This window comes from Tamandua tetradactyla, chromosome 18 (genome assembly GCF_023851605.1).
Source record: "Tamandua tetradactyla isolate mTamTet1 chromosome 18, mTamTet1.pri, whole genome shotgun sequence".
NCBI lineage: Eukaryota > Metazoa > Chordata > Mammalia > Pilosa > Myrmecophagidae > Tamandua > Tamandua tetradactyla.
The window spans coordinates 67431555-67455269 of record NC_135344.1 but is presented as its reverse complement, the minus strand read 5'-3'; the positions used below and the strand labels follow the sequence as shown (position 1 = coordinate 67455269).

The window sequence follows — 23715 nt, the reverse complement described above, 5'->3', positions numbered from 1 at the left end:
CTCGAGTTATGATTTAACCTTTCCACACCTCTGCCCAAGACCACAGTTGATCAACGTGGGCTCTCCAGTATTATCTTTCACAGAATGAAATTTTGAAGGCTTTTTTTGTTAACCTTTTGTACCCTTTAAGATGTTAAGAAATTATTGTTAAATCCCAAACAAAGATGAAGAGATATTGGTTATCATCCTTTGTAGGGAGCAGCTAAGGGAAAAATGTTTCACATGAATTCGCATGAATTGAACCAGCAACAATAGAACCGGTGGATGTGCCATGGCCAATGGTCCAGGTGCAATGGCAAAGGTGTTAAAGGAAGGAAGATCACATGAGTGAAACATCAGGAGACCCCTGAGTGTTCTTCTGTTCTGTTTGCCATAATACCCACGCTAAACTGACAGTGTTTCTTTTGAATGTATCAATAAAAGTACAGAAGATACTTTAAGTTACAAAAAGGTCAATTATAAGAGAACTTTGCTGAAACTTCATGTGGAGCATTAGATAAAGAAGACACCATGGCTAGCAGTTGAATAAGGATGCCTTCATCTTGTAATAGTTTGTCCTCTGTAGCTGTAGCCTGAGGAGGGATATGACAGTCCTTCTACAGAGCCTTTATTTCAGATGAAAGAGGATTAATAAATATTGTATAGCATGTTATGATGATGAAAATGGGTAAGTATTTTAATAAACAAATCAGATGCCTGTGTTTCCTTCTTTCCAATGATCCATTGAATCAACAAACTGCAGGGAAACAACATATTTTACAATGGCATCTCCCCATCATTGGGTTGCAGAGCCAGCTTTCTATACAGTTGGAGGAACCTATAACTGTAGGTTCCCTGCTGTAGCTGCTGCTATTGCTTCACGCCACAGCTTGTGGCATATACCAAGGGGTGCAAAAATGCGAACCCCTGTCTAATCAGGCAATGTTTTATTTCCTTTAAAAGTTCCTTTCTTGGCTACTACACTGCTGATGAAAAAATGGATTCAATCCAGTAAGCAAAGGTGTGAATCTCTGAGGATTATCACTATCACATCACTAGTGCCTGGGACAGGTCCCTCACTGACAACCATGTATGGGTACATAATACAGGTCACAGCCACCCGTGACATAGGGAAATCAGCAGCCCTTGATCTATAACTTGCCTGAGAAGAACCCAGAACTGGAAGCTTTAATGAGTCTTGAGAGTCTAGCCCTTGTGCTCCAAGCAGATTACCCTTCCTACTATGTCTGCTTCCAAGAAAATAGATATTTTCTTCTTGATCTTCTCCCAAACAGTTTTCTGTTAAACACAACTTATGGTTGGCTCAAAATGAGTCAAGCCGCTCAAATTTGTTTTGCTATGTCAAGATGTGTATAACGGGACGGGGAAAGAGATAGGAAAACTATACTTGTAGCCTTACTTAGTAGTTTCTTCCCCCATTGTGACAACGTGATATTTCTTTTTCCCTCTTTATTTAAATAAAGATAGAAATCTCTTTACTCTTAAATGGATGCCTAGATCTTCTTAAGATAAAGTGTTTCTAAGAATTATATGGGGAAAAGCTTTCCATTAGACTGAGAAAAACACCCTTTATACTTTATACATTATAAATATTTTTCCTGTTCTGTCATCATAGCTATGTTAATTTGAGAATGTATCTTTTGGGGCTATTGATAAAATAATAAAGGCTATGATTATAATGGCCAATATTTAGTGAGTGTTTACTGGCATATTGATCTAAAATCTTTACATATATTACTTTTTATTCTTATAACCAAATATGAAGTAATATGATTTTCTCCATCTGATAGATTAGGAAACTGAAGGTCAGAGAGGTTAAGTAGCTTCCCTAAGGTCACACAGCTGCTAAATGAGCAAGCTGAAATTTGAGCCAGAGATGCTGAACTTTCAACCACTATACTATAGCTGTTCTGAAAGGCATACTATTCTAAGATGTATTTAGCAAACAGAAATAGATACTCATTTGCTTAAATTGGACGTCCTTGAAAAGAAAGTCCCCCTCTAGATCAGGAGAAAGAAGCTAATAGAAAGGAAAGCACTTTTCCAAATTTTGATTTTGGAAAATTATGTATCTGAATAGCTACAACTAACTTCTTCAGTGTAATACTAAGTGCCTTCACATATAATCCTCTTAATCCCCTGAGGTTTAAAATAATGGATGCACAAAATATTGGTTCTTACTGTTTTGTTGCCGTTTCTATTTGCATGTTATTTAACCATCTCAATAAAGTAATTTAAGTAGTGTTAAATACTATCACCATTTTATATCTGAAGGTTCATACTCTAAGAAGTTAAAAGACCAACTCATGCTTACTGTAACAAATAACAGTAATTGTTAATTTAACCAGACATTGCAACCAGACCTTGCAAATGTCAGTAAGGGGGAGAAAAGCAATTTGGATCTCATTTTCTGGCCACAAAGTATGTTCTCTTTCCATTCCTTCAGCTCTGTTACTGATGTTTGAGTTTTTATATTTTGCTTCACATTTTCTCAGAGCTTTTTGAAGCATTTATTTAATTGAACTTGGGAAGGAGAAGAGGTGTTTTCTGTACCAATACCCATTCTATCCTGTCCCAGTATCTGTAGCAGGCGTCATCTGAAGAAAGGTGGATTGGATGGGGGCCGTGCTACTGAGCCCCAGTACTCATTCAAAGCATTAATTGAGTGCCTCTTGTTGGCAAGAGTGTGTGTTAGACCCTATGGAAAATAGAAATATAGAGACAAAATATGAATAAGTAAATAATCTGTTATCCTTGCCTCAGTGAGCTTTCTGTTTGAATATTTTCTTATTTGCATGGAAATTTCATTTTCCTTCCAACTTTTAGGAAGTAAAATATCATTTCTAAAATGTGATCTGAATTTTGTGTGTCAGAGGGGGGGACGGGGCTTAGGGTAGGGCAGTGAAACCTAGAGTTCCTGACTAAATTAGCCCTCTTCCTGCCCAGGCTACAGTTTTCCTCCATGTGGATGCATTTGTTTGACAGGAGGGGAGGCAGAGTATTGGAAGAAGATGCTCAGAGGGACCAGTGAAGTGGAGAAGACCTGGGTTAAGATGAGGAGGCTGTGCTGTGAGTGTGCAGGCATAAGAAGTTGTGCTGGTTTGAAACTATTGTGTGTACCCCAGAAAAGCACCGTTCTTTAATCCTTACTCAGTATTGCTGGGTGAGATCTTTTTTGTTGTTTCCATAGAGATGTGACCCACCCAATTGTGGGTGGTAACTTTTGATTAGGTGGTTTCCATGGAGATGTGTCTCTACCCATTCAAGGTAGGGTTGCTTACTGGAACCCTTTAAGAGGGAACCATTTGGGAAAAGCTTCAGAGCCAACAGAGCCCACACACCCAGAGACCTTTGGGGATGCAGAAGGAAGATGCCTTTGGGGGAGCCTGAGAAACCTGGAGAGAAAATTAACAAACACCAGTCACGTGCCTTCCTGGCTGACAGAGGTGTTCCAGAAGGCATCAGCCTTTCTTGAGCGAAGATAACATCTTTTTGATGCCATAGTTTGGACGTTTTCACAGCTTTAGAACTGTAAACTTGCAACTTAATAAATTTCCCCTTTAAAAGACATTCTACTTCTGGCATAAGCCATTCCAGCAGCTTTAGCCAACTAAAACAGAAATAGAGGTGGAGGGAAAGTCATCCATCACTGGTTGCAAATATGAGGTGTGATGCCCAGAAACCAGGCCAGATCAGCCACATTCACAACAGAGACAGCGAGTCCCAGGGGAGAGCACATGGTCCCCAGGGCCTGGTAGGATCATCGGTGGGGCAAGTGCTGGTCGAGGGTGCTTAGAGGCTCTCAGCTGCTTCCCTCCCTGCGATGCAGTATGTAATATCAGATTCGGGTCTCTCTTCCTCCCTCCTTAATTCCCCTCTCCTGGCTTCTCCTTCCTGTCTCAGCAGCAGGTCCTTTCCTTCTTCTTCATCTTCTCTGTGGCAGGTTGAAAAATGTCTCTGCAAAGATGTCCATGTCCTAATCCCCACAACCTGTGAGTGTGACCTTATATGGCAGAGACTTGGTGGAGGTGAATAAATCGAGGATTGAGATGAGGAGGTTATCCTGGACTATGTGGATGGGTCCTAAATGTGATCACAAGGGTCCTTACAAGAGGGAGACAGAAGGGGATTCGAGACGGAAGAGATGGTCTTGTGATGGGAGCAGAGGAAAGCAGTCGGAGAGAGAAGATGCTATGCCCCTGGCTTTGATGATAGAGTAAGGGGCCATGCCAAGGAGCACAAGGAATGCATCTCTAGATGCTGTAAAAACAAGGAAATGGATTCTTCCTTAGAGCGACCCATGGAAACATGGGCTTATCAGCACCTTGATTTGGGCACAGTAAAACTGACTTTGGACCTCTACCATTCAGAAATAGAAGAGACCTTACTGTGGTGTTTAAAGTCATCAGGTTTGTGGTGGTTTGTTACAGCAGCCGTGGGAAATGAGTACAGTCATGCTATGGAATTCTTTGTTCTTTTAGCCTCTGTCTCACTCTCCTTCCCAGGGACAAAGAGCCTTGTCCAGTCTCGATGGTGAGAGGACAAAAGGGGAAGGAAAAATAAACTTTTGAGAGGAAAGATAACCTGGAGGATACTTCAAAAATATTTTTGTATTCACCTTGGTTATTTGTTCAGTGTTGATTATTATTTGTGAACTATCTAGTCCCTTAACTACCCCCTTTTTGCTCTTTCATGCTCGTTTTTTTGTCCATTAACTGCTTACTAAATGGAATGATGAGATGAAAAATTAAACAGAACTGTTTTATAGAAGAGAATATTTGCAGTGGAGGGAGATAAAAAATAAGGCAAAACTAGCTGTGAGCTTTTTTTCATTCTTGCTCATCTGTTACTGATCTCTTAACTTATAGGCTTCTGCTGTTGGTTGTGAAATATGAAATTAATTCATCATTTATACATATATGCCTTCAACGCTGTGTGTTTACGTGAGTGTGTGTGAATGAGAGTTATTAATGCTGACAGACTCTGACTGAAAGCTTGGCCCAATATCAATACTTTGAAAGAATCATAAGTATTTGAGTGTGTTAAAAAATCCAGGTGATGAACACATATATATTTGGAGCCAAAATTGGGTGATCTGGTACCAAACAGTATATAGCCGATAGTATATACCGAACAGTGTATCACCAAAGAAAGCATGGTGAGCCAAGAGGCTTTCAAGAACTCAGGGGCTCCTGGCAGAGCCAAAATAAAAATCAGGTGATATTAGAGGACAGAGAAAGATACCAGTCCTTTCCAAGTCCAGCTCAAGAACCTACCACCTTCTCCTCTCTTTTTTACAAGCTGGCCATTTTTCTTACCATAGACTCTGTATCCATATGCCAATATTAATAATATACATTATAAGATTTCTGTAGCCAGAAATATACCATTCAAATTTACCCTAAAATGGTATTTTTAGGTACCTCTTACATGTGGAATACTATATTTCAAAACTGATACTTGGTTGCTATTCTGTTAATTCTTTCTCCTCATCCTTCTAGCATACAACTTTGCCTTTTAGTATTTTAGCACCAGTCATTTTCAGTCCTCAGAATTCAATAAGCAAAGAGGGTTTTTTCCCGTGTACACAGGGAATCTCTTAGTAATGAACTGGCAGAAATAGAGTTAACAGTTTACAGAATTCTCAAAGGAAATATTTCATGCAAAATCAATTTCATGTCAGTTTGCCCATATTAACAAAGAAAATGGTGCAAGAGTTTTAGTATAGAATGTGCCAAAGAGAAAATAATACTACTTTTGCTTTATTGAATACTTATTATATTAAGCCTTCATTTGGTACTGAATTCTATTCTGAATTTTTTTCCTTTTCATTGTGAAGCATGGGAAATTTATGTCTCCCATTTTCCTCCTCTTCATCTCCTGAAAAATTCTTAAATCATAACTTACTGAATGGTATACAGCTGTGGCTTAAAATGCGCAATCTCTGTTGAGAGAAAACAAACTAAGCACACTCTTTATGCCAAGATGACAAACTTTCATTTCTCTTTTAAAAGTATTTAGAACAGAGATGAGCAGTGATACAACATCGCCTGTTTTGGCAAAGGCTCTATGAAGTGGTATCCGGGTATGCTGTAAGGATACTAAGAAAGGAGTAGTGGTATGGAAACAAGGAAAACTTCTATTACAATTAAGTGAACAATAAAATGAGGGGGAGGTGGCACTGTATCAAATCCTGGATTTGTTCTGGCTCTGTTTGTCGTATTAGGGCTCAGCTTCATTTTAAAAATAAGAGACTGAATTAGATGCTCTCCAGGGTCCTTTCCAGCTGCTGAATTCCAAAAGCAGTGCTTTTGTGCCATCATTACTAGTCCTGCTCTCCTCACACCTGCTTTGGGTGTTAACACATCTGCTTTTAAGAGATACTTAGATTGACCTCTGGCTGTGTTTATGACTCACTGTGTTTCTTCTAGGATGACCTGATATCAAGGACTGGGTTTGGAAGTAATATATAAACAGCTTCATTAAATTTTTTTTGAAAAGCTATCACAGAAAACTTGCAAATAGAACTACTAGCTTTCCCAGTGATTTGATTTATTTTTCCATCACTGAAAATAAGTTAACCCAGCATTTTCCAGATGACATGTTTGTGATCCCTTTACAAGTTTTTTCAGGTTTCAAGTGTCCAACAAGTGGACATGAGTTATAAATGTTGAATAAAGGTGTCACCAAAATTAGACTGTGTGCCTAAGAATTTTCAAAACAGAACAGAATTGACTGCTGCATTTTAGAATCAGATTAGTCAGTGGACTGTGAATGATTCGGAAAGAAGTGATCCCTTGGTGATTAAGACAAAGGAAATCAAATCCGTAGCCAGAAACCATTAGCAACTTACACAAATGTTAAGTGAGTAGGTGGCTTTATGGCAGCAGGAGAGGTTTTTAAGTGTATAAGTGGCAATTTCCTGTTGTTTGAGCTCAGCAGATTTATTTCAGGAGCATTTCTGAGGACAGAGAACCTAGTGAAATGAAGTTATATTATCTCCCCTCCTCTAAGATAATTCTGTTATTTTCTGTGGAGTCAAGATCAATTTTTGTCTTTCTATCCATGCAGATTAAAAAAACATCTTTTTCTTTTCCTCACCAACAGCCTTATAATGTGAGATACCCCTACAACCCAGTGTTTGATTTATATTCTTTCTCTTGATGCCATTGCAGTATTTTTAATACTGACACAGTTACTTTTTAACCTGTCATTTATTGGGCATTCTTTTTGCTGTAGTAGTAGAGAAAGTAAATGTGAATCTGATGGAACAAGACAACTAAATAAAAATTCATATATATAACATTACATTTTGGGCATTGTAGGTAAAAACATTTTTCATTTTTTTATTGTGGTCAACTATATAGATAAAATCCACTGTTATAACTGTTTTTAAGTGCACAGTTCAGTGGCATTACAGACTTTCACAATGCTGTGTAACCATCACCACTATATTTCGAGAACATTTTCATCATCCCAAGTAGAAACTCTGTATCCAGTAAGAAGCAATTCGCTTTTCTCTCCTTCCCCTAAACCCTGGTACTCTCTGTCTCTATGAATTTACCTTTTCTATGTGATAGGTACGATCTTGGATGTATAGATTTTTGTTCAGATTGTTCCCAGACAAAGGCCGTAGATTCTTCTGCCCGATGCGCTCAATAGCCAATTGCTGCAGGGTTTCAAAGAAGGAGTTTTATTACTACATATGTAGTAGGAGAGCAGACAGCCTAACGGCCAGAATCTGTCTCCCTGAGTTTAGGGGGTTCAAGGATTTTTAGAATTTTAGCAGGGGGAGATGGGGTCATTTCAGATAGTAAGTTCAAAGCAGAAAAGGGGACAGTGTTATCATTTCAGTAGGAGAATGTAAGGTGAAAGGAGGAGAGGTAGAGCTTTCACTTCAGTAATACATCTGTGAGCCAAAAGGAAGGGAGACATGGTATCTTTCAAAAGCAGAGCCTTGCCAATACAATTTACAAATATCCAGGGCTGAGGCTAGTTAATGGCTGATTTCATTGGCATTAGGACCTTTGCCTTACAGGAAAATGACCAGATAAAGGGCATAACAGCTCTTGGGGTCCACAAAGGCACAAGATAAGAACTTTTACACTCATTTCAGATATCAGGGAAGTTGATATATATATAGTTTAAGGATTTCAGGTATTCCTCTCTGTCTCCTCCAATATCCCAGAAAGCAAAAAGGGATATCTATGTAATGATTCAGTAATCAAAATCATCCCTTAAGTCCTGATTTCTCAGTTACAATATGTGACATTTTGGGAAGAGTACTATAGACAAAATATGAAGACAGAGGAAATGAAAGTGAAGTAGAAATAGTGTTGATAGAAGTTGGACTCAATCAAAAACTGATGTCTAAGAGTCAGCATACTTCAAACTCTGAGAATAGAAGAAATTAAATGGCCATATTGGTACTTACTAAAAAATAATAGCTTTCTGTTCACGTACATATTTCTGTGATCAAGCTGAAAAATCCTTGAGTGGGGACCAGAATTAATGGACTTCTGAGAGACTCGTAGTCTTCCTTCTCATGGCTTTCCATTCAAACATATTATTTCTGATAATTCCTGCTTCTAAAGCTTCTTCAAGTCAATTTTACTTCATTGCTAAGCTAAACAAAAGTGTTCGGAATTTTATGGATTCCTGCTAATACCTAATAAAAAATTGCATAAATTTCTTCAAGAAGGTGCAAAGACGTAGTTAATTGGTGAAGTTTTCCTTCAGCTCCCAGACCATCCCATCCTCCTTCTTTCTTCTTTCCCCCACTCCCTATTATTTATTTAATGACTTTTCACCTTCTTTGAAGCCATCATCCCGTTTTATGTTCCCCCTTTGCCAATAATTTTGATAATTTAAAAAAAAAAAGGAAAAGAAAAACTGTTCTTTGTTCAAAGTGTATCTTTGAAACCAATCAGGCTTTCGACAGCACCAGTGCAGCTCCAGTCCCACCACCAGATCGCGGGTGTCTCTTTGCAGTGGTGTGATGGGGCATCTATCCCAGGCTGGGCAATCTAAGGCTGTGGTGCCTAGGTGGGAAATTGGACAGGCTGGGTCTTCACTGCCTGTGTGAACCAAGGGATCCAGACTCCTTGTCCTTGGTACAGCTACCCTGTAGAGAAAGAGGTTTACTAAATTTCATTACCACCAGTAATGTGGAGAGCAAAATCTGGAAATCGGAGGAAGGGGTATGCAAAGGTGGTGAGGTGAGAATGACTAGGTAGGTACGGAAGGCAGCTGGGAAGGCCCATGAGGCATTTGGGGAGGAGGGAGGCCTGGAGGTTCTGGAACTGAGCCTCTGAGGGAGAAGAGTGAGACAGTAAGATGCTGGGTCGATTTGCACATATTAGCCATGAGTCTTTGCTTATATCTGACCTCTTAGTCCTTCGGCATCTCACACTTTTGAATATTAGAAGATGATGGCTCTGTAGACTTTCGTGTAGCCTTTAGTTGGACATTCAAATGAATATAGCATCTGCGATGCATGAAAATAACAAATGAAACAGGCCAGGTGAGCCTCGGGTGAACAGGAAAATGTGTGTCCCATAAGCAAAGTGTTGCACTCAGCTCCACCTGGCTGTTAGGTTGTAGGACCCATGCACCAGAGTTACCAGAACATCCACGATTTCAGGAAGAGCTTGAAATGATTATCTTTATGGGAAGCCTCCACATTTCTTAATGTTGACAACTAAGTTAAGGAAATTGAGTTTGCATTCCTCAAGCTAATCAAATCCCTTGTTTTGCTCATCAGGACACAGAAGTTTGGAAAAATAATCACGAGTTGCCCATTTGTCACATGGATGTTTAGTGTTAGCCCGAATTGGAACCCAGCTTTCTGATACTCAGTTTAGTCTTTTTCTGTACATAATTATGAAATCCAGGAAGGTGGTCTGTAAGAGAATGAGGTTGGGAGGCATAATTGCAAGTTATTTTATTTGGTGAACTAGAGAAAAATTCTTGTACTTTTGTACTTTAGGTGCTTATAACAATTTTCCCTGAAGGTGAAACTCTCAATTATTTTGGCGAACTCAGTGAATGATGAATGATACATAGGATATTTTTCTCAAACTTACTAATTGAAAACTTACTTTGATAAAACATAAGCATAAAAAGAAAAGAGAGGTCTAAACATTAAGTTTCAGTCCAATGGTAACCTGCCTATTGCTTGTCAATGATCTCTTTTTAAAAATAAAAGCAAGACTGTTTCTAAAAAAAATAAAATTGAAGAATTGTTCATGTTGAATCTGGTTTGAATATAATAAAGAAACATGAGCTACTCCACTTTATAACAGGTTTCTTACCTTAATAATTTCTTTTCCAAAAATTATGTATTAGTTAAAAAAATAGACAACATTAAATTGTCTTATTACCAGTCAGATTTTGTGTTGTATATGGGTAGGCAGGTAGGTAGATGGATGGATGGATGGATGGATAGATATGTACATACATACATGTATTTAAAGTATTTTAACATTCTTTGTCGCTATTCATTCCCTTTTACCCAAGCATTGTCCATACCATTCAGTTTCACTTACTAAAAAATGAGCTAAAAGTTCTGATAATGTGTGTGTGTGTGTGTGTGTGTGTGTGTGTGTGTATAATATCATATTTTGAGTCAATTCTATAATACTACATATCCCATTGGTTCTGTTAGTCTGGAGATCTAATACACTAGATAGGGAGAAGGGTATAGTACACTTGCTCTCCAGAGTCATTGGCAGACTGCTGCCTATTTTGTGCTGTGATCAATATATTTTCCTTATTATTATTTTAGTACTTGTAATACAAATTATCAAAGTAGAGAAAAACGTTCTGTTTACTACTCATAATGCCATTTTCAAATTTCTTTACATGCATATTTTTACATTTGCAATAATATGTGTTTTCATATATGTAAAGATTTTCTTTAACTTTTTTATTGTATAGTATAAATATATATATACAAAGCAAAGAAATAAAAGAACAATAGTTTTCAAAGCACTCTTCAACAGGTAGTTACAGGACAGATCCCAGAGTTTGTCATCAGCTACCATACAATGCTCTCAGATTATTCCTTCTAGCTGCTGCAGAATATAGGAGGCTAGAAGGCATAAATATTTTTTTATCACCACAATTGACTTTTTTTCTGTGAAAAATAACATATATACAAAAAAGCAATAAATTTCAAAGCACAGCACCACAGTAAGTTATAGAACATATTTCAGAATTTGACATGGGTTACAATTCCACAATTTTAGGTTTTTACTTCTAGCTGCTCTAAGATACTAGAGACTAAAAGGGATATCAATTTAATGATTCAGCAATCATATTCATTTCTTAAATCCTATCTTCACTGTATAACCCCACCATTACCTTTGATCTTTCTGTCCCTCTCTTTAGGGGTGTTTGGGCTATGGCCATTCTAACTTTTTCATGTTGGAAAGGTCAGTCACTAATATGGGATAGGGAGATGGAACTATCTGATATTCTGGAGAAGCTGGGCCTGCAGGTTTCAGGACTTATCTGGTCTGGGGACCCATCTTGAGATTGTAAGTTTCTGGGCATAAACTAGTGCAGAACCCTTTTGGAATCTTATAGATTGCTCTAGGGGTTCTTTAGGATTGGCTGGGATGGTCCTGGTTGGGAGTTGGCAGGTTATGATAGGTAGCAATGACTACCTGAAGCTTGCATAAGAGCAACCTCCAGAGTAGCCTCTCAACTTTATTTGAACTCTCTCTGCCACTGATACTTTATTAGTTATACTTCTTTTCCCCTTTTTGGTTAGGATGAAATTGTTGATCACATGGTGCCAGGGCCAAATTCATCCCTCAGAGTCATCTCCCACGTCGCCAGGGAGATTATCACCCTGGGATGTCATGTCCCATAAATGGAGGAGGACAATGATTTCACTTGCAGGGTTGGGCTTAGATAGAGTGAGGCCGCATCTGAGCAACAAAAGAGGTCCTCCAGAAGTAACTCTTGGCATACTTATAGGTAGGCTAAGCTTCTCCACTACCTACATAAGCTTCATAAGAGTAAATCTGAAAATCAAGGGCATGGTCTGTTGATTTGGGTGTCCCTAAAGTTTGACACATTTCAGGGGATTCCTGGATGGTAAAGTTTAATAGTTCCATATTTTTTCTACCATCTCTCAGGGGCTTTGCCAATACTTTTTAATTATCTGCGTAATATACTCTAGGATGTATCCAGGCATTACATTAAGCTATAAGGATTAAAGGACCTCTTTCTTCTTCTGTGCTCCCTGTGTTTCAGTTGTTCAAATGAGCTATACGGATAGGTTGAGTTAGATTATGTGCATCAGAAAATTTTGGTTCCAGGCCAGATGAACCTTTCTTTCTTTGGTCTCAAAGAATATGTGTGTTTCTAAAATATAGAAAGTATCCTCCTTACCCCTTGGTTCTGAATTACTTTAACCCCAACCTGATTGGCCTTGTTCTTATCTATAAATATTAGATTATATATACATATATATACCTCTCGAAATCCAGAAAAAATAATTACTCTCTCATCTAAACGTGTCTGCTATAAAAGCTTACAATCTAGGCCCTTATTTTCTTGTAAGCATTTCTAAAGGGGACCATACCATTGTTATTCTTTTGTTTCTGGCATATTTTGCCTCACCAAATGTCCTCCATGTTCATTCACGTTGTTGCTTGTCTCATGACTTCTTTCCTTTTTTGTAGCAGCACAATATTTATTCATAAGTATACACCATCATTCACCAATCTACTTCTCAGTCAGTGCACCCATCAGCCGACTACATTCATCAGAGATCATGTATAGTGCCCAAAGTCCACAGTCCATCAACACTCTCAATTTTAGATAATTTCATTGTTCCCAAGAGAAAGAAAGCCAGTAAACACACCCTCATCAGATAGTAAATCTAAACTTCCTCTTAACTCTTGTCTCTCTCCCCATTATTTATTTACCTCTGCTTTTGCTGTGGTAATGCTGATGTTTTCCTTCTAATCATAGCCCTTAGCATGCAATAGCCCCTGTACCATGGACTTGAACACTCTTTGTACACGAACCATACATTTGAAGTATTGTTGCAAGAACTAATTTATATTTCTAGTGCTAATCAGTGGGACACATAGGTCTATATGACCCATTTCAATCTTGTTCATCTTCAGTATGGTAATATTACTTATACACCCATGACAGAACCACCTTCACTTCTATCTATTCCCTTACATTGCAGTTCAACCTCATTAGTTTACCATTCACCCATCTCTAGCTTCTATGTATCTCTAGGTCCCCTATATTCTGTATTATAAGCCTCAGATTATACCTTTACCATGGTCATAATAATGGAATCATACAGTATCCATTCTTTGTGTCTGGCTTATTTCACTCAGCATTATGTCCTCAAGGCTCATCCATCTTGTCATGTGCTTCCGGATGTCATTTCTTCTTACTGTTGCATAATATTCCATCATATATATGTACCACATTTTGTTAATCCACTCGTCTTTTGATGGGCATTTGGTTTGTTTACATCTTTTGGCAATTGTGAATAATGCTGCTGTGAACATTGGTGTGCAAATGTCTGTTTGTGTCATTGCTTTCAGCTCTTCTGGGTATTTACCAAGAGTGCTGTTGCTGGGTCATAGGGCAACTCGATATTTAGTTTCCTAAGGAACTGCCAAACTGTCTTCCATAGTGGCTGCACCATCATACATTTCCACCAGCAGTGCGTAAGTATCCCAATTTCTCCACATCCTCTCCAATATTTAGAGTTTCCTGTTTAATAGTAGCCATTCTTATAGGTGTGAGGCTATGTCTCATTGTAGTCTTGATCTGCATTTCCATTATAGCCAATGAAAATGAGCACCTTTTCATGTGCTTTTCAGTCATCTGTATTTGCTCTTTAGAAAAATGCCTATTCCTATCTTTAGCCCATTTTATAATTGGGTTGTTTGTTCTGTTATTGTTGGGTTGTATGATTTCTCTCTGTATGCAGGATATCAAACCTTTGTCCAATATGTGATTTCCAAATATTTTCTCCCATTGAGTTGGTTGCCTTTTCACATTTTGACACAGTCTTTTGAGGTGTAGAAGCATTTGATTTTGAGAAGTTCCCACTTATCTATTTTTTCTTTTGCTGTTTCTGCGTTGGGTGTAAAGCTTAGGAAGCTACTTCCCATTACTAGGTTTTGAAGAGGTTTCCCTACAATTTCTTCTAGAAGCTTTATGGTGCTAGTTCTTATATTTAGATGTTTGATCCACTTTGAGTTAATTTTTATATAGAGTATATGAGAGGGGTCCTCTTTCATTCTCTTGGCTATTGATATGCAGTTCTACCAACCTGTTTATTGAAAAGACTATTTTGTCCCAGTTCATAGAATTTTGGGGCCTTGTCAAAAATCAGTAGACCATAGATTTGTTGGTCTATTTCTGTACTCTCAATTCGATTTCCATTGGTCAATGTTTCTATCTTTGTGCCAGTAACATGCTGTGTTGACCACTGTGGTCAACATATCATCTGCAAATAGTGAGAGTTTTACTACTTCCTTTCCAATTTGGATGCCTTTTATATCTTTGTCCTGCCTGATTGCTCTAGCTAGAACTTCTAACACAATGCTGAATATAGTCATGACAGTGGGTATTCTTGTCTCATTCCTGATCTTAGGGGGAAAGCTATCAGTCTCTGTCTTTTGAGTATGATGCTGACTATTGGTTTTCCATATATTCCCATTTATCATATTGAGGTAGTTACCTTTTATTCCTATCTTTTAGAATGTTTTTATCAGAAAAGGATGTTGAATTTTGTTGAATGATTTTTCACCATCAATTGAGATGACTATGTGATTTTTCCATTTCGATTTGTTAATGTGTTGTATTATATTAATTGATTTTCTTGTATTGAATCATCCTTGCATTCCTGGTATAAACCCCACTTAATCATGGTGTTTAATTTTTTAAATGTGTTGTTGGATTTGACTTGCTAATATTTTATTGAGAATTTTTGCATCTATGTTCATCAGGGAAATTGGCCTGTAGTTTCCTTTCTTATAGCATCTTTACCCAGTTTTGGTATTAAAATGATATTACCCTTATAAAATGAGTTAGATAGAGAACATTTTTCCTCAATTTTTTGGAAAAGTTTGAGCAGGATTGATGTTAGTTCTTTTTGGAATGTTTGATAAAATTCCCTTTCTGGGAAGCCTTCTGGCCCTGGGCTTTTCTTTGTGGGAATATTTTTGATGACTGATTGAACTTCTTTACTTGTAAGTGGTTTGTTGAGAGCTTCTATTTCTTCCTGAGTCAGTGTAGCTTGTTTGTGTGTTTCCAGGAATTTTTCCATTTCATCCAAAGTTGTCTAGTTTGTTGGCACATATTTGTTCATAGTATCCTCTTATGATTTATTTTATTTCTTTAGGGTCTGTGGTAATGCACTAATTCTCATTTTTTATTTTGTTTATTTGCATCCTCTCTCTTTTTTTCTTTGTCAGTCTTGCTAGTGGCCCATCAATTTTATTGAGTTTTTTAAAGAACCAACTTTTGGTTTTATTGATTCTTTCTGTTCTTTTGTTCTCCCATTCACTTAACTCTGCTTTAATCTTTGTTCTTTCTCTTCTTCTATTTGCTTTGGGGTTAATTTGCTGTTCTTTCTCAGGTACCTCCAGGTGAGCCAGAAAGTCCTCAAATTTTGCTCTTTCTTGTTTCTTTAATATAGACTTTCAGGGCAATAAATTTTCCTCTCAGCACAGCCTTTGCTGTATCCCATAAGTTCTGATAAGTTGTATTCTAATTTTAGTAGTAGTAGATAGCTACTGATTTCTCTAGCAGTATCTTCTTTGACCTACTTTTATTTAAGAGTGTATTGTTTAATCTCCATATATTTGTGAATGTTCTCATTCTTTGGTGGTTATTGAGATCCAGCTTCATTCCATTATGATCAGAGAAAGTGCCTTGAATAATTTCAATGTTTTAAATGTATAAAGACCTGTTTTGCACCCCAGCATATGATCTGTCTTGGAGTATGTTCTATGAGCACTAGAGAAGAATGTATATTCTTTTGTTTTGGGGTGCAATGACCTATTTATCAAGTTGTTTAACTTCTCTGTTTCTTTGTTGATCTTCTGTCTGGTTGTTCTGTCTATAGAGGAGAGTGGTGTATTGAAGTCTCCTAAAATTATTGTTGAAACGTCTGTTGCTCCCTTCAGTTCGTCAATGTCTGTCTCATATACTTTGGTGCTTCTTGATTGGGAACATATACATTTATTATTATATGTTCTTGGTGAATTGTCCTTTTAATTAATATATAGTGCCTTCTTTGCCTCTTATGATTTTACAATTAAAGTCTATTTTGTCCAATATTAGTATAGCTACTCCTGCTTTCTTTTGGTTACAACTTACATGGAAAATCTTTATCCATCCTTTCACTTTCAATCTATTTGTATCCTTCTGTCTAAAATGAGTCTCTTGTAAGCTGCATATAGCTGGATTATATTTCTTAATCCATTCTGCTGAGTTTTATCTTTTAATTGGTAATTTAGTCTGTTAAAGTTCAAAGTTATTACTGAAAAAGTGTTTCTTGAATTCACCATCTTATCTTTTTTAGTTTATTTGACAAATCTATATATTTTTTTCCCTTTTCTTCTTTTTATCCTTTAAGTTACCCTTACTGGTACTCCTCAATTCTTTGCCTTCCTCCAGACCTCTCTCTCCTGTTTTTATTTTCAACTGGCAGAACTCCCTTTAGTATTTCTTGTAGGGCCTGTCTCTTGTTGACAAATTCTTTTAGAATTTGTCTGTGAAAATTTTGATCTCACCTCTAGTTTTGAAGGGCAGAGTGACTGGGTAAAGACTTCTTGGCTGGATGTGTTTCTCTTTCAGGTTCTTAAATATATTATACCACTGTCATCTTGCCTCTATGTGCCAGGTAAGTAGTCTGAACTCAATCTTATGTGGTTTCCCTTGTCTGTAGAAGATTGTTTTTCTCTTGCTGCTTTCAGAATTTTCTCCTTCTCTTTAACATTTGACAGACTGATTAGTATGTGTCTGGGGAAAGGCCTATTTGGATTTATTTTGTTTAGAGTATGTTGTGCTTCCTTGACTTGTTATGTCCTTTAGAAGGGTTGGGAAGTTGTCCTCCATTATATCCTCAACTGCTCTTTGAGCCCTTTACTCCTCTCTTCTCCTTCTGCAATACCAATGATTCTTTGTTTTGTCTTTCATTTCCCTGAGATCCAATTCAAAATTTTCCATCTTTTATGCCATTTGCTGTTTTGAGTGTTTGAAATCAGTTATCCTGTCCTCTGTATCGCTTATTTTTTCTTCTATCTCTTCACATCTGCTGTTGTATGCCTCTAGTATGTTTTTTATCTGATCAACAGTGTTTAATCACTATATATCTGCTTTTTTCTATTTATTCTTGCAAATTCCTCTTTATGCTCTTCTGTTGTCTTATTGATCCCCTTTATGCCATTTGCTGTCCCACTTAATTTATTAATTAGAGTTATATGAACATCTTTGATAGTTGTTGCAATGTCTTTGACTACTCTGGTATTTTAATTTGGTTGTTAGGCTGGGCTATATCTGTCTGCATGTGATATGCTTAGTGATCTTCTGTTGTCTTCATCGCATGTAAATATCTTGATTAATTTACTAAAGGAGTAGATATCCTTCAGTAGTCTAAAGCTTTGTGTTTGTGTGGTGGATGTGTAGCAGGATGCAGGGTATGGGACAAGGCACAACCATGTAGTGATGAATTGCAGCACACACATAGTCACAGTTTGGGGATGTTACGCTGATGACATGTGGGCACCCAGAAGCCAGGGAAGATATAGCTGTGCGGGTGTACAGGTCTGGGGGGCATAACCCTGGTGTGAACTGGTCTAGGACACAGGGTCCTTTGTGTACCTGTTCAGAGCTCCAGCAGCAAGTTGGCATTATGCCTTCATGGACTGGGGGGCAGATGTTACCTGGCTGTGCAGGTCAGCACTTTCTCAGAGCTGGGAAGTGTGACTGAGGGCCATGTGCATGTGCTGGTCCAGGGGTGTTGTAAACTTATCTTCTCAGAGCTGGAGGGGCGTGACTGGGGATCCAGTGCATGCACAGGTCTAGGAGTGCCATAAACTATTGTGCAAAACTCGGGGGGCAGGGCGAGACCGTGTGACACTATGGGTGGGGAGCAGGGGTAGCCTGGGCACGAAGGTAAGCACCGGCAGCCTTTATGTGCTGGTGACAGCCTGCAGGAAGCAGGGAGGCAGAGGTAGGGCTTGGAAGCAGTGCAGGAAAGGTGGGTTGGCCTACACTTGGGGTGGGATTGTGGGGTGGGTATGCACTCTGGGGGTTGGTGGGACAGGGAGTGGGGCAGGTGACGGGCTTGGAGTGTGGGGAGTGGGGGTGGGTGATGGCGTTCAGGTGCATGGTGTGTGGATTTAGTTGTGGGTCATGGGGCTGTGCTGGTGAGGGTAGCACGTTCAAGGAACACGGCTTGGCTTACTTCCTAGTCCCCGTCTCCCTGTCTGTGCACTCATGTGGGTTCCGAACACACTTCCACGTTAGGCTCCAGTTTTCTGCTTCTCAGTTCCTCAGCTTTTGCAGCCAGGGCCACCCTATGTGGTCCAGAAGTCTCCCCCAGTTCAGTTGTACTCTTGAATTGCCATCTCAGTTGCCTTCCCATCCCTTCTCTAAACTTTTCCTTAGAGCAGGCTGAACTCGATCTACCCTATTCGGCTATCTTTCAAGAACTCTGTTTTCATATATGTAAAGATTTAATGTTATTTCATAAGATATTTCTAAGTTCTGTGGTGTTTTTAGGCATCATTTTAACTGAAACGCCATTTTCCAGTCAGAAATTTACTTAAGCGTATCTGTATTGTTAGAGTTCTGTTGCTTCTAATTATCCCCTACTATAAAACTGCAAAGAACCTCTTAACATTCATTATATTTTTTCATTATTTCTCAAAGACTCATCCTCCTTTGAAACTCACTGCTGTAAAGCTTTTGTATACTCTTATTGAAGATTACTCATTAAACAACTCAGCAATTCCGTGAGTTCTTACAAATGTTTTTTTGACAAACACTGTTGGTTTCTTATTAACTAGCTTTAAAATTACTAAATCACTTCTGTATTGAACAAGTGAGACCACTTTAAGGCAGATGACCTGAAACATTGATTGTGTACCTACTGGGTACAATTATAGAGGATTTTCATAAGTAGATCATTATTTTAATTCACAATGTAATTTCACTGATGGCAAAGTCATCAATTTTTCAGTGATTTGATGGAAATTTTTTTATTAATACATCATCTATTTTGTTGAATCATTTAATAAGAAATCAACTTTATGCTACAGATTTACCAACTAAAACACAACTTTCTTTTTTATGAAAGAGGTCTTTGTTTAAAAAAGAGTTTCTTGAGCAGCTTTTCCAACAAGAAAATAACCCAGGAAACCCTTGACTATTGAACATTGTAACATCATACTTATTCAGGAATCAAACTTCTATCAAAATTTAATAACTCTGAGCAGTGATTATTTAATCACCTACTATTTGCCAGGCCCTGTCTAGTGCTAGGAATAAAGTCATGAGTAAAGCAGACAAGTCTGTTTTTTCATAACAACATTCAATGCACTTATAAACTCCCCAGTGGTACCTTAAGTTCCTCAATGCAGTATTAACTTTATTTTTTTATTGCTTCCTTCCAATATATTTTGATTTTTACACATTAGAGATTTTTTAATTTGTATTTTGAAATACTTCCCTTAGACTGACTTACACTTGGTTTACTTGCATTGGATTTAGTTGTATTAGGTTTACTTATACTAGATTTTGTGGGATTTTTAGCAGTTATATTTTTAGTTCTTGAAGGTGAGAGTTGAAGGGTAGAAGTACTTGCAATACTGGGAGGTATAGTTGAAGATTCTGACTGAAGAGGTCCAGCTGATGCTGGAATAGTAACTTTTGTTCCAGGAGGCAATCCTTCTAGTTGTTTCAGTTTTATAAACGATTAATGATGCTGAGTCTTATGACCCATTTTCTCCTTGCACATCAAAAATGCAATCTGCATTTTGTACAATGATGTACTCCTTTTTTCGGATGCTTCATGAAATGATGCATATAGGGTGTTGCAATTTTAATAACTTCGAAGCAAAATGGATATAGCAAGTTCTTAGTGTTTTCATGGGATGTTCTAAAATGTGTTACTACATCAGAAAATGATGATCTGTAATTGCAAACCTGGCAAATATATGACCTTTACCAGGTTTATGACTGTCCTTCATATGTTGTAAAAGAACATGTCCTATGGCAAATGATAATTCAAATATTTTGCAAATAGTAGAAAATACATGGGGCATATGTATACTTTCAGTGTGACATTGTAGTTTAAACAGTGTAGGAAACTGAGAAGTAGCAGTGCTGATAGAAGTGTGGTTTTCCCAGCTCTTACTGTTCTGTTTCTTAAGTTCATGTGGTTCATAAAACCAATATTATTTTGAAGAATTTTCAGGCAATTGAAGCTTTTAAAGGTTGTGTGAGTCTTCTGTTCTTCTTGGACATCTCCTTCATATTTTCCATAATAAAAGTAATTAACTGGCACTAGCCACCATTTTTCAGGTGGGCACCCATCTTGAAAGATTGTGAATAAATTCTTTTCTCCCCCTACCCCCCAAAAAAAGTAGTTAACTAACATGATCAATTTTCCTTTCTCTGGCTCAGTAGTTGTTATTTTTATTTGTTGTACTTGGAAATCCTGTTTTAGCCAGTCCAAAAAAGTTATTTAACATGTCTGGACAACAGTACTTTATGTAGTTTCTCAAAGGCAACCTGCTTTTAGATTGATTTGATGAGGAGTTTATACCTTTTTGTGGAATAAAGGGTAGATGTCACTGAAGGAGATGCAACTGAAGGGAATGTAGTCCAGGAATTTGTCCCAGAAATACCTTCACAGGGATTAGGCTTTTTGGGATTAACATTTGTTTACTTTAGAAGTAGAAGGACGTTTTCATACAAATGAACTTTCATTCGTACCTGCTATAGATAGTGTTGGTCCTCTTGGTAATGTGACAGTCTTGTGTATTGGGTTAAGTTAGACAGTTACTCTGAAGAATAATTAGATGCAATTTGTGGTATGTTCATTTTATAAGCCACTTTAGGCAAAGGCTGAACAATAACCGAGTGTCTGCAGATCTAGATTCAGGATGAAATTTACATGGACAGGCACCAGGAATGAACCCCGGTCCTCGGGCATGGCAGGCAAGCATTCTTACCTGCTGAGCCACCATGGCCCGCCCGATTCAGGATGAAATTTACTAGTGAGGCAGCCGTTGGATTTGTTGTCGGTTCATACAGTATTGACTTGCAGGCTTGAACGCAGCAGTAATGCCTTGATGGAGTGTGCCACTTTATTCCCCTTGATGTGAGCTGGGGATAACGCTGTTCAAAGTATTTGAAATTGCTGTTCTGAGTTTTGTTTTCGCTCCCACAAAGACTGGCTCATTCATCGTTGTCATCCTCTACTCCTTTTACTTTTTTCTGTCACGTTCCAGTTCTTCTTCTTCACATTCTATAAAGAGTTCTGCCAACTTTGAATTATTTTTTTGGTTGAAAAGGATAGTTGCCCATCAAGTTGCAGAGTTGACTCACTGTTAAATGCCTCCGGAGTACATGTGACTCCAGACCAGGCAGCTCGTTCTATCTCAGTTTTCATTCCGTGAGGGAGTGAAAGGGCCTGCCTGGGGCGCTGGGAAGGAGGAGAAAGAGGTGGAGGAAAAGGAGGCGCCCCAAACCACTGCACACAGCGACCGGCTGCTCCCATTGAGCAGGCAGCTGAGCCGCGTGGGGAGGAAAGAATGCGGGTTCTCGGGATGTCAACGCAATGCCTCATGGGTAGACTCCGGGTCAGCTTCCGCACTCCGGGTTCCCTTTCTTCCCACCCACGGGAGCGAGGCGCGGGCGTGTTGCCTGGCTGCAGGAGAGGCTCAAGTTGTTTCTTGGTGGAGTTTGTATTTTAGAAAGAGAAGAAGGACAGTCAATAAAATAAGTTGCATCTATAGAATGTAAGAAGGTAAACAACGTAAGAAGGTAGAATAGAATGTGAGAAGGTAGAGAAAAGAATAAATCAGGGAAAGATAAAGGCAATCTCAGGAGCTGGAAGGAGGGTTTCAAATTAAATGGGACCATCAGGTAGAACATGGAGAATGGGACAGTTACATACAGAAGACAGTGAGGCATCCCCGAAGCTAAGGGGAGATTATGCAGGCGAGGGAAACAGCAAGTGTCAAGGATTTAATATAATTGGAAATTACTGTGTACCAGGAAGAACACTGAAATTTGGAATTCGGAGACCTAGATTTCAGGGCAATCTGTTGTAATATCCACCTATGTGACTATTAGGACGTCACTTACCATCTCTCAGGCTCGAGTATAAAAGATAGGAATGCACTGGGGAATGGAATCATTTCTGAGACTCTCACCTAATCTAAAATTCTAGTTATTCATTGGGGGGTGCAAGGGTAGTTCAGTGGTAGAAGTCTCACCTGCCATGCGGGAGACTTGGTTCGATTCACAGTCCATGCACTTCCCAAAAAAATGAACACGCATTCAACAAATGATGCTGCAATAGTGGAACAGTCACATGGAAAAATAATACCCCGCAGTACAGCATACAAAAAAGATTCTGTTTGCTCGTTAATTACCAGTTCATTAAGAGGAGGTTAGATAGCAGGCATATTTAATTCAGGCAAGGACACATGTGATGCATTTAAGAAAACTCTCTATCATAAATGCTTACAAAAAAAGGGTTTGGCACTTACAAGTTAAGCTTCAGTAATCTGGAAAACGCAGCTATGCCAAATACCTCATTGAAATTGAGAAACAAGATTCTATATGTCATAACGATGAAGATGTGTTGGTAACAGATTTCACTTTCTCAGAGTTTCCATTCAGTTTGATAGGTTGCATCATTTCAACACTTGACCTGATGTGCTGTAGCCATGCATTTCTTAATACTGTGCAAGGTCTGATACTAATTTATTTGCTGCCACCTGAAATGTACAAGCAAGTTAGGAGGCTGGCATCTCATAGGACAAAGCAAAATAATTAATGTTTCATCTGTAATAAATAGATGGTCAAGGTAATCCATGCATCACACTTTCAACATGTTAATTTTAGGGACTGTCATGTGCTTTGATATTTCCTTATAAATAGAACATAGAGCCACAAATAAAAGTGATAAATATCTATGTCGACACAGATAGTTCTCTGTATATGTATTTACCTGCTTTGGTCACCTTTGATGATTAAAACTCCTAATACATAACAGTCTTTGCATTAACAGCACCTCATCAGGAAAAGTATGTGCTGAGTTTTTTAAATGATCTCATCAGCCTTGCGTTTGTTCTAGGATTTTATTTGCTTCCATGTTAGAACTTTTTCTAACAAAGAATCACAGTTTCTTTTTCTCCAGATTGTAATGAAATGTCTTTCTGTTGAAGTAAATGAGAAAGCAACTGAGTGGCTTATCAAGAGCCATTTGGAGGAGACATTACCTCACGTCCTATTTAAGCAGAACCACTGTGAATTCACCACGAAGAATGATTTTAAAGTGTGGGTCTTAGTGAGGTGAGTCAGATTCAAGGCCATTTATTATTCACGCTCTGCCCAGGGCTGCTGAGCTAGAAAGTAAATTACCTGAGTCACAATAAACTGAGATGTGCTTTATCTCTTATTTTACTGTCTCCATTT

General features: G+C 38.3%; 1 protein-coding gene and 1 pseudogene across 14 annotated transcripts in view; one reads left to right on the top strand and one right to left on the bottom strand.

The window, feature by feature from the left end:
* Nucleotides 1-20662, bottom strand: part of LOC143662443 (zinc finger protein 280D-like) — a 56469-nt pseudogene extending 35807 nt beyond the window's left edge.
* DLGAP1 (DLG associated protein 1) overlaps nt 1-23715 on the top strand; it is a 1070811-nt gene that overhangs the window by 468254 nt on the left and 578842 nt on the right. The window lies entirely within an intron of this gene.